At 39.4% G+C, this 12774-nt stretch overlaps 1 protein-coding gene across 4 annotated transcripts in view; it reads right to left on the bottom strand.

Moving 5' to 3' along the window:
• Window positions 1–12774, bottom strand: part of ZNF236 (zinc finger protein 236) — a 97144-nt gene that overhangs the window by 81574 nt on the left and 2796 nt on the right. The window lies entirely within an intron of this gene.

Below are 12774 nucleotides of genomic sequence, written 5' to 3'. Positions count from 1 at the left end.
GCACAAATATACAATCCATATTAACTAGACAAAGACAGAAATATGTCACGTGCAACTCTTTGTATCCAGCTTGACCCCAAAATATTAGAAATTTGGAAGTAGGGTGAGGGGTTAATTTTAAGACTCAATAAAACTCAGGAATGTCTTCTATTTCTCAAACGTCCATGTGGTGAACACAGCATTCCAGCATTTTCTCTAGACCTTTACATGCCTATTCTGAGCAAATGGCCTGCAGTCCCCTATTTGGCCAACAGTCCTCCTGGTCTACAGCAGAATCTGCTTAAAAGCAAGAGCTGTGAAATTCCAACGATGGGAGGTGGGGTGAAACCATGCTGGAGACAGAGCAGAAGGGGATGGAGAAAGCCGACAAGAGCTCCAAAAAATCCTCCCGGCAGATCCTCCAGTGAAGCAATTCCAGTTTTGATAAATACTGATGTAATTCAAAAGACTGTAACTTCATTCAGAAACAAAGTGGATCTACTAAGGGAAAGATATACATAATTTTTATTCTATTTATTCTTAACTCTATCCACATTCAAAGCCCATACATTCAAAATCTCTACACCAAACTAATAACAAAATGTTGTATGACTCCCCAGGGCCAAATAAAATGATTGCTGGGACCACATTAATTGATATATTATTCCCTTTGGAAAAGTCTGTACTATGGGAAGAAACACTAAAGGCACAAGTAAAATATCTGTTGACAACTGTGTTTTAAGAACTCAGTAGTTAAGTGTTTTAACCTAAAGCCAGAATACAATAAGAAAAGAGGCCCTCAACTTAATTTCTAAAATGCTATTTCAGGATGTAGGATGAAACAATTTTCATAGCCTCTATGTTGAAACTACTTAATATGTTATCTAAAAATGAGAATTAATTTGATTTAATTAACTGCAATTGATAGATAAACCCCTGAGATAAAAAACTGTACACTTAAAACTGAAAAATGATGTCATTTTGCTTATGAATTAAGACTTTTCTAGAAAATAGTTTTATCCTAAGCAGCAAGGCTTCGCTCCTTAACAAAGCTCCAAATGTAATAAAATGACTTTTTCAGTAGGTCCCTTCCCGCTGTTGATAACGTAATATTAATTTGGTTCAATGACAAACTTAAAACAACAACAATTCAAATTACAGCGTAACTGGGAAGGAAAAAAACAAAACAAAACATGTTTTAGTTTCCACGTTGAGTCTAATTTTAAAGTCCACAGCATCTCTAGACTTTCACTTTGCTTCGCGGCTGTTCCTCTCGGCACTGAGAGAGCAAAGCCTTTCTCCAGGGCTGGGGGGTGCTATCCCCACACTCGGCTTTCTTTCTGCTCAGAGGTGACCCTTTCTGGGAGAGTCCTAGGCCTCAAAACAACCCCTATTATGCACCAGCTCTTCAAGTTCGTTCTCATGTCTGGTCCCCAGAGTACTTGTTCAGAAAGAGGTCTATGAAATTCACGTATCTTTAGGATGGGCTTCAGGAGATCCACCAACGCCAAGAAAACTACACGTCAACATACACGCGTGTGCACGTGTCCACTGTCGGGGGTGAGCGGTCTCTGCAGCCACAGGGCCCCCGGATCTCTAAGGGGCTAGGGACCTAAGTTAAGGTGTGATCAATTCACATCAGTCCTCCTGAGTATGGCTGCCTTTTTAAGAGGCAGCTACAACTTCACACGAGACGCTGGGCCGCACACATTCCTACTGCTTCCCCAGACAGAATGGGAGTAAGCACAGAGCCACTGCATCTGGCAGGGCTCAAATCTATCAGCTCATCCAGAACAGTACTTTTCACCTATGTGCTTCTGCCCTCCGAGAGGACGGGGAGGAATCGTCAGGAGATCTCACTGGTGCAAGGAAGCCTCAGGAGGTAGGACCCCAGGCAGGACCCAGACTGTCCCCATACACACGTCCCCTCACACACAGACAGGCCCACCGCTCTCCTCAACTGCTCACCCTTCCTGCCACCAGGAACTCCACTTCACTATCAAAATTAAACAATAACCGGTTTACGAAGATCAGAAATTGAGCACCTTTGCTTCCTTGAGAAAAACTTGAAGACCAGTTTCAAAATCAGTTTAACTCTTTACGTAGAGATTCTAAACAGTATACAATAATAGTTGTGTCTCTACCACCCCAAAATGATAAAGCCTATCACAGAGTTGTGCAGATCAAACAAGATGACGCTTCCTGGTGCTATGGGGACAAAAGCCTATCAACCGTCTCGGAGCACGGCCACCTCTTTAATGCTCGTCCTTGCTACTCAGTACCCTACCCATCACTCCAGACCGCGCTCTCCCATGGGAACTACCCGCAGGCAGGCCTGGCATGTAACGGCGGGGACCAGATGAGCTGGCTTTCAAACTGCTCTTCCCAGACGGGCCCAGCAGGTCAGGCCGGCCAGCTTATCTGCACGGCAAAGGTCATCCACATCCCCTAGGTCGGAAGAACCTAGGTGCATCTCTTCTGCGCAAAATACCTACGATGTGACACCAAGTTCCAGCAAAACCTACTGAATTTATAGCATTCGGGGATTTAACTCAAATTCGCATCTCTTGACTGAAACTCTTAAGCACTGTGCGTTTAAGAGCTCAGCTACCCATAAATCCTGATGAGGCATTTTCAATTTCTAAAGTAACTAAACCCCAAACTTTTAACCTGTTTTTATTTTGTTTTGAATAAAAATCGTTCCAAAATAGAGTTGCGCTCCCCATCCTCTGCCCTCAACAGGCACTAGCCTCACTTCCCTCTGTCCATCATTCCCTACGTTCCTCCAAGAACCCAGCTCTGTAACCATCAACCACCTGCTCCCACTCTGTCACCCTCTGACACCACAATGCTCTCTGAAGTCACCAAGCAGGCCTCTGGGAAGTCTGACAGTCATCCCCCCTACTTCAAATCGGTACCACCTTGCCTCATCTCCACCATCCTTTCCCCTCATTTCTACTTTTTTTTTAATTCCTTTCTACTTTCTTTTCTCCCATTTTCTACTGCTCCTCCCACACTTGTCAACATTCAGGTTTTAGCACAGCTGAGCTTTTTTAGGTAAAACTCTGAAGTGAAATGGGCAAAACTAATGTAGGCTGTGAGATATCAGGACAGTGGGTAGTCTCACGAGGGTGCTGATTGGATGGAGCATGATGGGGATTTCTAGGCTGCTGTTAACGTCCCATTTCTTAATCTAAGAAATTATATAAATAATTATATGAATTATTAATATAACCCATATAATCTGGGTGATGATTATATGAGAAAGTTCTCGTTGTGAAAATTCACCGAACTGAACATAATTTCTATTCTTCTCTGTATGTTGTATGTCTGCTTTGTCCCTGTATCTCCAAAGCATCGTATGAGGCCTGGCATAGAATGTGTGCCTAACAAATATTTGCTAAACATGTGGAGATAAGACACAAGCTAATGACTTTTTGGGTCTCTTCCCAGCTGTTTGAGGCTCCAAGACCAGAATGTCTACTTCTACTTTTAGCCTCACTGACTCACGCTCTCCACCTCGAAATTACCTAACTTCGCTTTAATATTCTTCCAGCTTGTTATATATGCACTAACTGTTCTTATTTTGTACATATACTGTTGACCCCTGAACACCGCAGGGGTTGGGCACAGATCCTCCAACAGGCAAAAATCCAAGAAACTTACAGTTGGCCGTCCATCTCCACAGTTCCTCCGAATCTACAGATCCAACGCACCACAAATGTGTGGTACTGTAGTATTCACTACAGAAGACAATCCACGTGTAAGTGGACCCATGCGGTTCAGACCCGTGTTGTTCAAGGGCCAACTGTATACCTTAGCCATTTGGTGGCTCCTAAGAGCCAGGTGAAATGCACCTAAGTTATTTTCTTTGTAGAATCTCTCTCAGAAAACCAAATACTCTGGGTTAACAGCACCAGCCATAAGCATCTGCTTTCTTCTAGGAAAGAACAAACATATGTCAACTCAAAAGTGGCTGCACCGAGAGAGGTGGGTAGTGTCAGGAAAGACCCTTGTACTTTTTGAATTTTACCTGTTATCTATTCAAATGCGTTTATTTATACCATTAAGTAGGTACTCATTTGGAAATGAAATATACTCATATGGAAAAGTAATCCTCAAAATACAGACCACGGAAAAAGCAGTATGTTCTAGATGCTACCATTTCTTTAAAAAAGAAAGGAAGGGGCAGAGATATACCGTGCATTTGCTTACATGTGCATAAAATATCCCTGTAAAACTACAGAAAAAAAAATATAGCATCAGTTGCCCATATAAAAGGCAACTATCTGACTAGGGAATGGAGCTGGGAAATGGAACTTCCTTATTTTTAAATTCTGAAACATTATAATGTATTAGCTATTCAAAAAGATTTAAATTAAAAAGTAAGAAATAAAATTTACTTGGGGGAAAAGGTGAGTTATATAGTCCATACCCTTGTTTTATAGCTAAGGAAAACAAGACCCCAGAGAAGTTAAGCTGCTTGGTCAAAAATCACACAATTAGCCAGTGACAGAACTAGGAGTAATTTTCAGCTTGTAATTAAGCATGCTTCCACGACTCTTAAGGTCATGGTGTCTGAGATGAGACCCCACTTTCTACCTTGTGCCTAATGCAAAAACAGCAGATGAACTTGGATTTTACCAACAGCATCTCATACCAATTGTAAGCCTAAGCCTGTTTATGTTCTTTCAGTATAAAATATATTCAACTGAGAGCCAAGCCACAGTCCCTAGTTGTCAAAACCATGAGTAGTTTCAATGAGACAAAACACTGGTACTGGTGCCATGGTAAACGATATGAAATATATCCGTGACAGTTAAAGATAAATAGTTGGTCAGAAACACATGAACAGTCCCTAATAGGGCCAGGTTGCTCCTATTCTTACAGCCAAGGCTTCCCAGGAACAAGTCCAGCTTTACTCAGATGTGCTTTCAATGCCTGTTCTGGCAGTATCTGTATGTGTGACGTCTTCTTTTCATGCCTCAGTTGACTGTATTTTCTCTTATTATTTTTAAAAGGAATATCAACCGTCTTTCACATATTTGCTTTTATCACCTATAAATTTTTATTTTTAAAGAAAGACTTTAAACTCATGTAGATGTACCTTCAGACTTACACATACATTATCCAAATTTAACAAAATTAAGTATGTTAAAATTATAACAAAGTAAAACCCTAGTTATCTATAGCCTCACCTTCTGGCTAAAACACAGAATTCTAGGCTCAAGGTCTGAACATAACAGAGCTTTTCTGAGAATGATCCAGCAGTGCATTGCTGAGTATAATGCTTCTTTTGACACTGCAAAAAATTAATTTTCTATACATATGTAGGATAATTTCTTGTTGATCTGTTTGCTGTCACTATTCTGTTTTTCATCTCCACAAACATACAATTTATGGCAGCACCGCAACAGCGATAAGCAGAGCTAGACAGTGCCATGGAGAACTGTGGGGAGTTCATTCCGAGAAGCAGTCCCAATTTCCAATAAAATATGCATGCGCCTTACATGCTATTATTAATGTATGTATCTGAATACAGAGGTATCTACAGATTAAAATATGGGTCACAGGTCACAGACCAGGGAGACAGTGAAGTCTCAAGAGCGGTCTCAGTCCTGCCGACGGTTAGTGAGGGGGTCTCTGCAACCCAGATGACCGCTCAGTTCAAAGATGAGCGTGATTTCCGTGTTGCCTACTCAACAGGGTTGTTGTGAAGATCCAAAGGAAAAATACTTTTTAAAAAGGTAAAATGCACGCCCAAGAGGATGGTTAAAATTAAAGACAGACAAAACCAAGGATTTATGAGGATATGGAGCGACTGGAAGTTTCATATACTGCTAGAAAGAGTGAAAACTGACCAAAAGAAGTCAGACATGAGAAAACATTCCATATGATTTCACCTTATAAAGTTCAATAAATGGGCAAAACTAATCTAGGCTGTGAGATGTCAGGACAGTGGTTAGTCTCACGAGGGTACTGATTGGATGGAGCATAATGGGGATTTCTAGGGTGCTGTTAACGTCCCATTTCTTAATCTAAGAAACTATATAAATACTTATATGAATTATTAATATAACTCATATAAGCTGGGTGCTGATTATATGAGAAAGTTCTTGCTGTGAAAATTCACTGAACTGAACATAATTTCTATTCTTCTCTGTATGTTATATATCAATAGAAGGCTTACCCCAAAGTAAAGTGCTATAATATGCAGCTTTCCTTTTTATTCCTGTTTTTTCTTCCAGACTGGGGTCAACTAACTAGGGTCTAGCCTTTCTGGTAAGCAGAGTCTCATGGAACACAGCCACGCTCTCTGGTTTACGTATTACTGTGGCAGTTTTGGGGCTGCGACAGCAATTCAGAGTTACAGCAGAGACCTTAACACCCACAAAGTCTAAAACATTTACCATCTGGCCCTACAAGAAGAAGCCTGCTACCCCTGCCCCAGAGGGTAAACCGGGGTTCCATACCAGCCAGCCAGCACTACTGCAATCCCTGCAATGTCTGTTACCCTCCAAGCTCCGTGGCACCCCAGGGACGTCCCGGAGTGATAAAGGCATAAAGGGCTGACATACACCATGCTTTACCTTCTACAATAAATAGCCTTAATATTTACTTAGGCATAATCTCCTTAAAACTAAGACCTTTGTCTTAGTCATGGGATAGAAAGACTGGACATTCCCCTAAATAATAATTTTCAGAAAATTAATACAATAAAGGCAGCTATCTCTGTATTTCACCATTCTGCCCAATACCTATGTACTTCACTCCACGTCTTCTTACCCCACCCACTAAAGGCTTTCTGCCAAGCATTTTCAATAAATGCAACAATGAGCATCAGGGCCTTGGTTTGCTACACAATGATTAGCAATTACATATTTCCTAAAAATGTGCAGAGATAGTGTTTTCTAAGCGTGACAAGTGTACCACCAGCAGTCTGTGAGGTGAGTTTAGGCAGCACAAGAAGAACTCACAATTTTACTGGCTATGTATTTATTTTAAAATGTCTTAGTATAAAGTATACTTGAAATTTAGTATGAGGTACTAGCACATGGATAGACATACAGACCAATGGAATAGAACTGAGAGTCCAGAAACAAACCCATACTTCCATCATGAACTGATTTTTCAACAAGGGGGCCAAGACCATTCACTGAAAGAGCAGTCTCTTCAGCGAATGGTTCTGGGACAAGTGGATATCCACGTGCAAAAGAATGAAGGTGGACCCTCACTCCACACCACACACAAAAAATGGCTCACAATGGATCAAAGACATCAATTTAAGAACTAAAGCTATAAAACTCTCAGAAGAAGACAAAAGGAAAAAGCTTAATGACTGTGGAGTGGCGATAGTTTCTTAAATATGACACCAAAGAAAAAGTAGATAAATTGGACTTCATCAAAATTTAAAACCTTTGTGCATCAAAGGATGCTATCAAGAAAGTAAAAAGACAAGCTACAGAATGGGATAAAATATTTGTAAGTCATATATCTGATAAGGGCCTAGTATCCAGAATATATAAAGAATTCTTACAAAAGCCACAAAAAACAAACAACCCAATTAAAAAAATGAACAAAGGATTTGAACAGACATTTCTCCAAAGATATACAAATGGCCAACAAGTACATGAAGAGATGCTCAGTGTCATTAATCATTACGGAACTGACAAGCTGATTCTAAACTCTAGATGAGGGATTTCCCAGGTGGTCCAGTGGGTAAGACTCCGTGCTCCCAACGCAGGGGGCCCTTGTTCGATTGCTGCTCGGGGAACTAGATCCCACATGCATGCTGCAACTAAGAGTTCACATGCCACAACTAAGAAGCCCGCATGCTGCAATTAAAAGATCCCACATGCCGCAGCTAAGACCCGGCACAGCCTAAATAAATAAATAAATATTTTTTAAAACCTCTCAAGTCATATTAAAAAAAATTTAAAAAATAAAATCTAGATGAAACTGAGAAGTACCAAAAATTATCAGGATAACCGTGAAAATGAAAACCAAAGTAGAGGACTTACATTTACACTACCAGATACCAAAACTTGGACTAAAAGTAATTAAGACAATAAGAAATTGAATAGGCAGAAACCAAAAAACAATGGAAGAGAACTGAATGCAAAAACAATTCTTCACCTCCATAGTCACCTGATTTACAACAAAGGTGATACTACAGTACAACAAAGGATGATCTTTTCAATAAATAGTGCAGATTAATTAGACACCCACATGTAAAAAGTCTTGACCTTTCCACCATAAACAAAAATCAACTTCGGTTGGTGTATCAATCTAAAAGTGAGAAGTAAAACAATAAAGCTTCTAGATGAAAACATAGGAAAATGTCTTCATGATTATAATTGTCAAAAATTCCTTAAACAGGTCCCAAAAGTACTATGCATAAAGGAAAGGACTGATAAATTGGACAACATTAAGGTTAAAAACTTCTTTCATGAAAAGATTAGCCTTGAAAGAGTGAACAAGAAAGTACAAAGAACTCATATACAGTATACATAAAGAACTCCTATGGATCAATAATAAAAATACATGTTAACTCTTCACCAAAAATATATAGATGACAAGCATATGAAAAGATGCTCAATATCATAAGTCATAAGGGAAATGCAAATTAAAACAATGAGATACCCAATAACACACACCTACTAGAAGGGCTAAAAATCCAAAATAATCAATAATACCAAATGCTGACAAGGATGTAGAACAACAGGAACTCCCATTCATTGCTTGTGAGAACACAAAATGGTGCAGCCACTGTGGAGAAGTTTGGCAATTTCTCACAAAGCTGTTTATAGTCTTACCGTTTCATCTAGGATTCATGCTTCTTGGCATTTACTCAAATGAGCTAAAATCTTATGCCCTCACAAAAACCTGCACATGAATGTTTACACCAATTTTATTCATAATTACCAAAAACTGGAAGCGACCAAGATGTCCTTCAAAATGTAAACAAATATACTGTGGTACGTCCATATAATGAATATTATTCAGCAATAAAAAGAAATGAGCTATATCAAGCCATCAAGAGACATGGAGAAATCTAAAATGCACACTGCTTAGTAAAAGCCAGTCTGAAAAGGCTACATACTATATGATTCCAACTATATGCCGTTCTGGAGCAGGCAAAACTATGAAGACAGTGAATCCTAATGTAAACTATAGACTTTATTTATAATAATGAATCAAAATTGGTTCATTCACTAAAACAAGATGTTAATAACGGGAGGCTGTGAGGAGAAAAATAAGGAGCATAGTACACAGGAACTCCAAACTAGCGGCTGAACTCTGAGCAAGCCTAAAAACTGCTCTAAAAAGTCTACTAACTGAAGACAAACAAACATTCAACTCAGTAGGAAAATGGGAAAAGACTTAAACAAGAGCTTCACGAAAGAGAACAAATGGTTAATAAACATAAAAACCTTATTAGCACAGAACTGCAAATTAAAAATCAAAATGAGATAACACTACACATACCAGGAGGGCTAAGATATTAAAAGGACAGACAATGCCAAGTGCAAAGACAAAGACTACAGGGCAAATGGAAGGTTAATCCCCTGCTGGTGGGAGAGTAAACTGGTACAATCACTCACCATTGCCCACCATGACCCTGAAATGCATAAAAGTTCCTAGCAGCACTTATTTGTAATAACCCAAAACTGGAAACAACCCAAATATCTATAGTAGAAAGGATAAATTAAATGATAGTATGTTCATATAACAGAATACTATATAACTATGAAAAATGAACAAATTTCTGCTATATAATAACAAGGATAATCTCATAAAAACAAATACTGAATGAATGAAGCCAGAAACAAAAGGGTACATACTATGAACTCAATTTAGTTCAAAAACAGCTAAACCTAATCTACGGTATCAAAAGAGGACAGTGGGGGTGAGCAGGTAATAGAGAGAACAATGGAAACTTTTAATGTACTGCTAATGTTCTGGCTACATATGGAAATTCATGAAGCTTTTCACTTAAAATCTACACACTTTTCTACATAGATGTTCTATTCAATTAAATTAGGCACCCAAATACAATAATAAAGGGGTTTCAAAAAACACATTGCTGGCTTCTCCTGAAAAAAAATCATTAGCTATGGCAACAATTAAATGCAGCAAAGTAGGAGCCTGCCCCTGTGGAAGAAACAGGGACTCTAATTCTGCGAAACCCCAGAGCCAGCTATTAACTGCTATCACCCACTACCTTTTACCGCCTCGCTAGCCTGCATTAGTGTCTGAGGTTTTGAATTCAGTTAAGGAATTGAGGTATTAAGAGAGCACAGTCTGTTTCTGCAGTTTATTAGATTACATACATTTTTCATTTTAACCCAGAAAAGCAACAGTTTTCACGTTCGCTGAGAGAAATGCTAGGGGAAGGCACCCAGCCTCCCTCCCTCCCTCCTTCCGAGCAGAGTGGCCTCAGCCTTGACCACACAGTGGAGTCTCCTGTGAGCTTTAAAAGCCGTGATGCACCCATAGGCTCGGATGTCACTGGATGAGGCCCGGTCATCGAGAGCTTTAAAAGCTCCCCACATGACTCCGTAATGCGCTCCAAGGGTGAACACCACCACCCCGAGGCCTTGCTGCGATATTTCACGTGAGAGAGTTCTACCACAAAAAAGAAGTTTGAAAAATATTGCTAATTCCTTGAGCACTGTCTTTGCGTATGGAGACAATGTAAAAACGCTAATATACATTAAGCATTTTAAAACTGCTGAATTGACTCTGCCTAACGAAGAATTAGGTTTACTATGGTTTTCCCAGGCTAGGTTTGTGTCAAAGACCAAGATTTTGAACCCATGTTAACTCACTACTTGATGCCAGGATCATAAAATCTTTAGATTTTGTGTCTTATCTAATCACACTTTCTTCAAAATACTAAATACTCCAAGTTTCTGTCTACCTAAAAAGTTCGATTATGGAGAGTACAGGTTGCTCCTTTCTGAAGAAATCTTTTCATCCTTCAATACCTGATATTGATAGAAAGTAATTATTTTAAGCAGAATCTATCTCTCCTTAACCGTTACCCACCAATGACACCTAGTTTTACCAGGGAAGCAGAGTCCCCTTAAAGCCTCAGAGCACTTCCCCTGCTGCCCTGTAAGAAGTTCAAGCTCCACTTCTGTTAGCTATGGCAGCAGTCTCCTCCCCTTGAAGGAAGATTACAGAGTTCCTGAATTCATGGGAGAAAATCTAAAATGGTCTGAATTGGTAATCTGAGCAAGAAAGGAATTGTTTATTCGTTTGGCTCAAGGTCTGCCTGTCTCAGCTCTCTGGAAATGAGGTATTACAAATATCCCTTCAACAGAAAACAGAAACTTAGCAGGAGGCCAACTAAAGGTTCAAGCTAGGGAGAAAAGGTTTGCACCATTGTATTGGAAAAACAGAAGCCATACAAGATCCCAAAATGTAGTTTCCATCCAGATCACATTATGGCTTATTAAGAGTAAACTAAAATAACAATGATTAAAAAAATCCTATCTCACTCATCTTTATATTCCCAGGACAGTGCCAGGCACAAAGGCAAGTGCTCAACAAACGTTCCCCCATCAATTTATGTAATAGATGAGGCTTACTTCTTTACTTATGTCCTAAAGCTAATTATTACTTTAAGAAACGTTTTTATGCTACTGACAAGGGATTAATCTCCAAAATATACAAACAGCTCATACAGCTTAATATCAAAAAAACATACAACCCAATCAAAAAATGGTCAGAAGACCTAAATAGACATTTCTCCAAAGAAGACCCAGAGACAGCCAACAGGCACATGAAAAGATGCTCAATATCGCTAATGATTAGAGAAATGCAAATCGAAACTACAATGAGGTATCACCTCACACCAGTCAGAACGGCCATCATCAAAAAGTCTACAAATAACAAATGCTGGAGAGGGTGTGGAGAAAAGGGAACCCTCCTGCACTGCTGGTGGGAATGTAAATTGATACAGCCACTATGGAAAACAGTATGGAGGTTTCTTAGAAAACTAAAAATAGAGTTGCTATATGATCCTGCAATCCCACTTCTGGGCATGTATCCAGAGAAACTCTAATTCGAAAAGATACATGCCCCAATGTTCACTGCAGTTCTATTTACAATAGCCAGGACATGGAAGCAACCTAAGTGTCCATCGACAGAGGAACGGATAAAGAAGATGTGGTACAGATATACAACAGAATATTACTCAGCCACACACACACAAAAAAAGAATGAAAGAATGCCATCTGCAGCAACGTGGATGCACCAAGAGATTATCATACTAAGTGAAGTTAAGTTAGAGAAAGACAAATATCACATGATATCATTTATATGTAGAATCTAAAAAAAAAAATGATGCAAATGAACTCATTTACAAAACAGAAATAGACTCACATACATACAAAACAAACTTATGGTTACCAAAGGGGATTGGGGGTGAGGGGGAGAGATAAACTAGGAGTTTGAGATTAACATATTCACACTACTATATACAAAACAGATAAACAACAAGGACCTAACTGTATAGCACAGGGAACTCCACTCGATATCTTATAATAACCTATAATGGAAAAGAATATATGTATATGTATAACAATCACTTTGCTAAGTTGCATTAAAAAAAAAAAAAAGGAAATGTTTTTGAGCAGGCCTCCTCCTCATTTCTGGGGGTTCCAGTTTTGACATCATTTTCCTTGGGAAGCCTAGACCACCAGTGCCTGTTATCTGCTGCCATAAACAGTGTTCCTGCCGTCAGAGGACACACACTGTCCTGAGACCCAAGGCAGAGACCTCGTC

The sequence above is a fragment of the Eschrichtius robustus genome, chromosome 14, assembly GCF_028021215.1.
Source record: "Eschrichtius robustus isolate mEscRob2 chromosome 14, mEscRob2.pri, whole genome shotgun sequence".
Taxonomy (NCBI): domain Eukaryota; kingdom Metazoa; phylum Chordata; class Mammalia; order Artiodactyla; family Eschrichtiidae; genus Eschrichtius; species Eschrichtius robustus.
The sequence above is the reverse complement of the archived record's forward strand: the minus strand, read 5'-3'. Positions and strand labels throughout refer to the sequence as shown.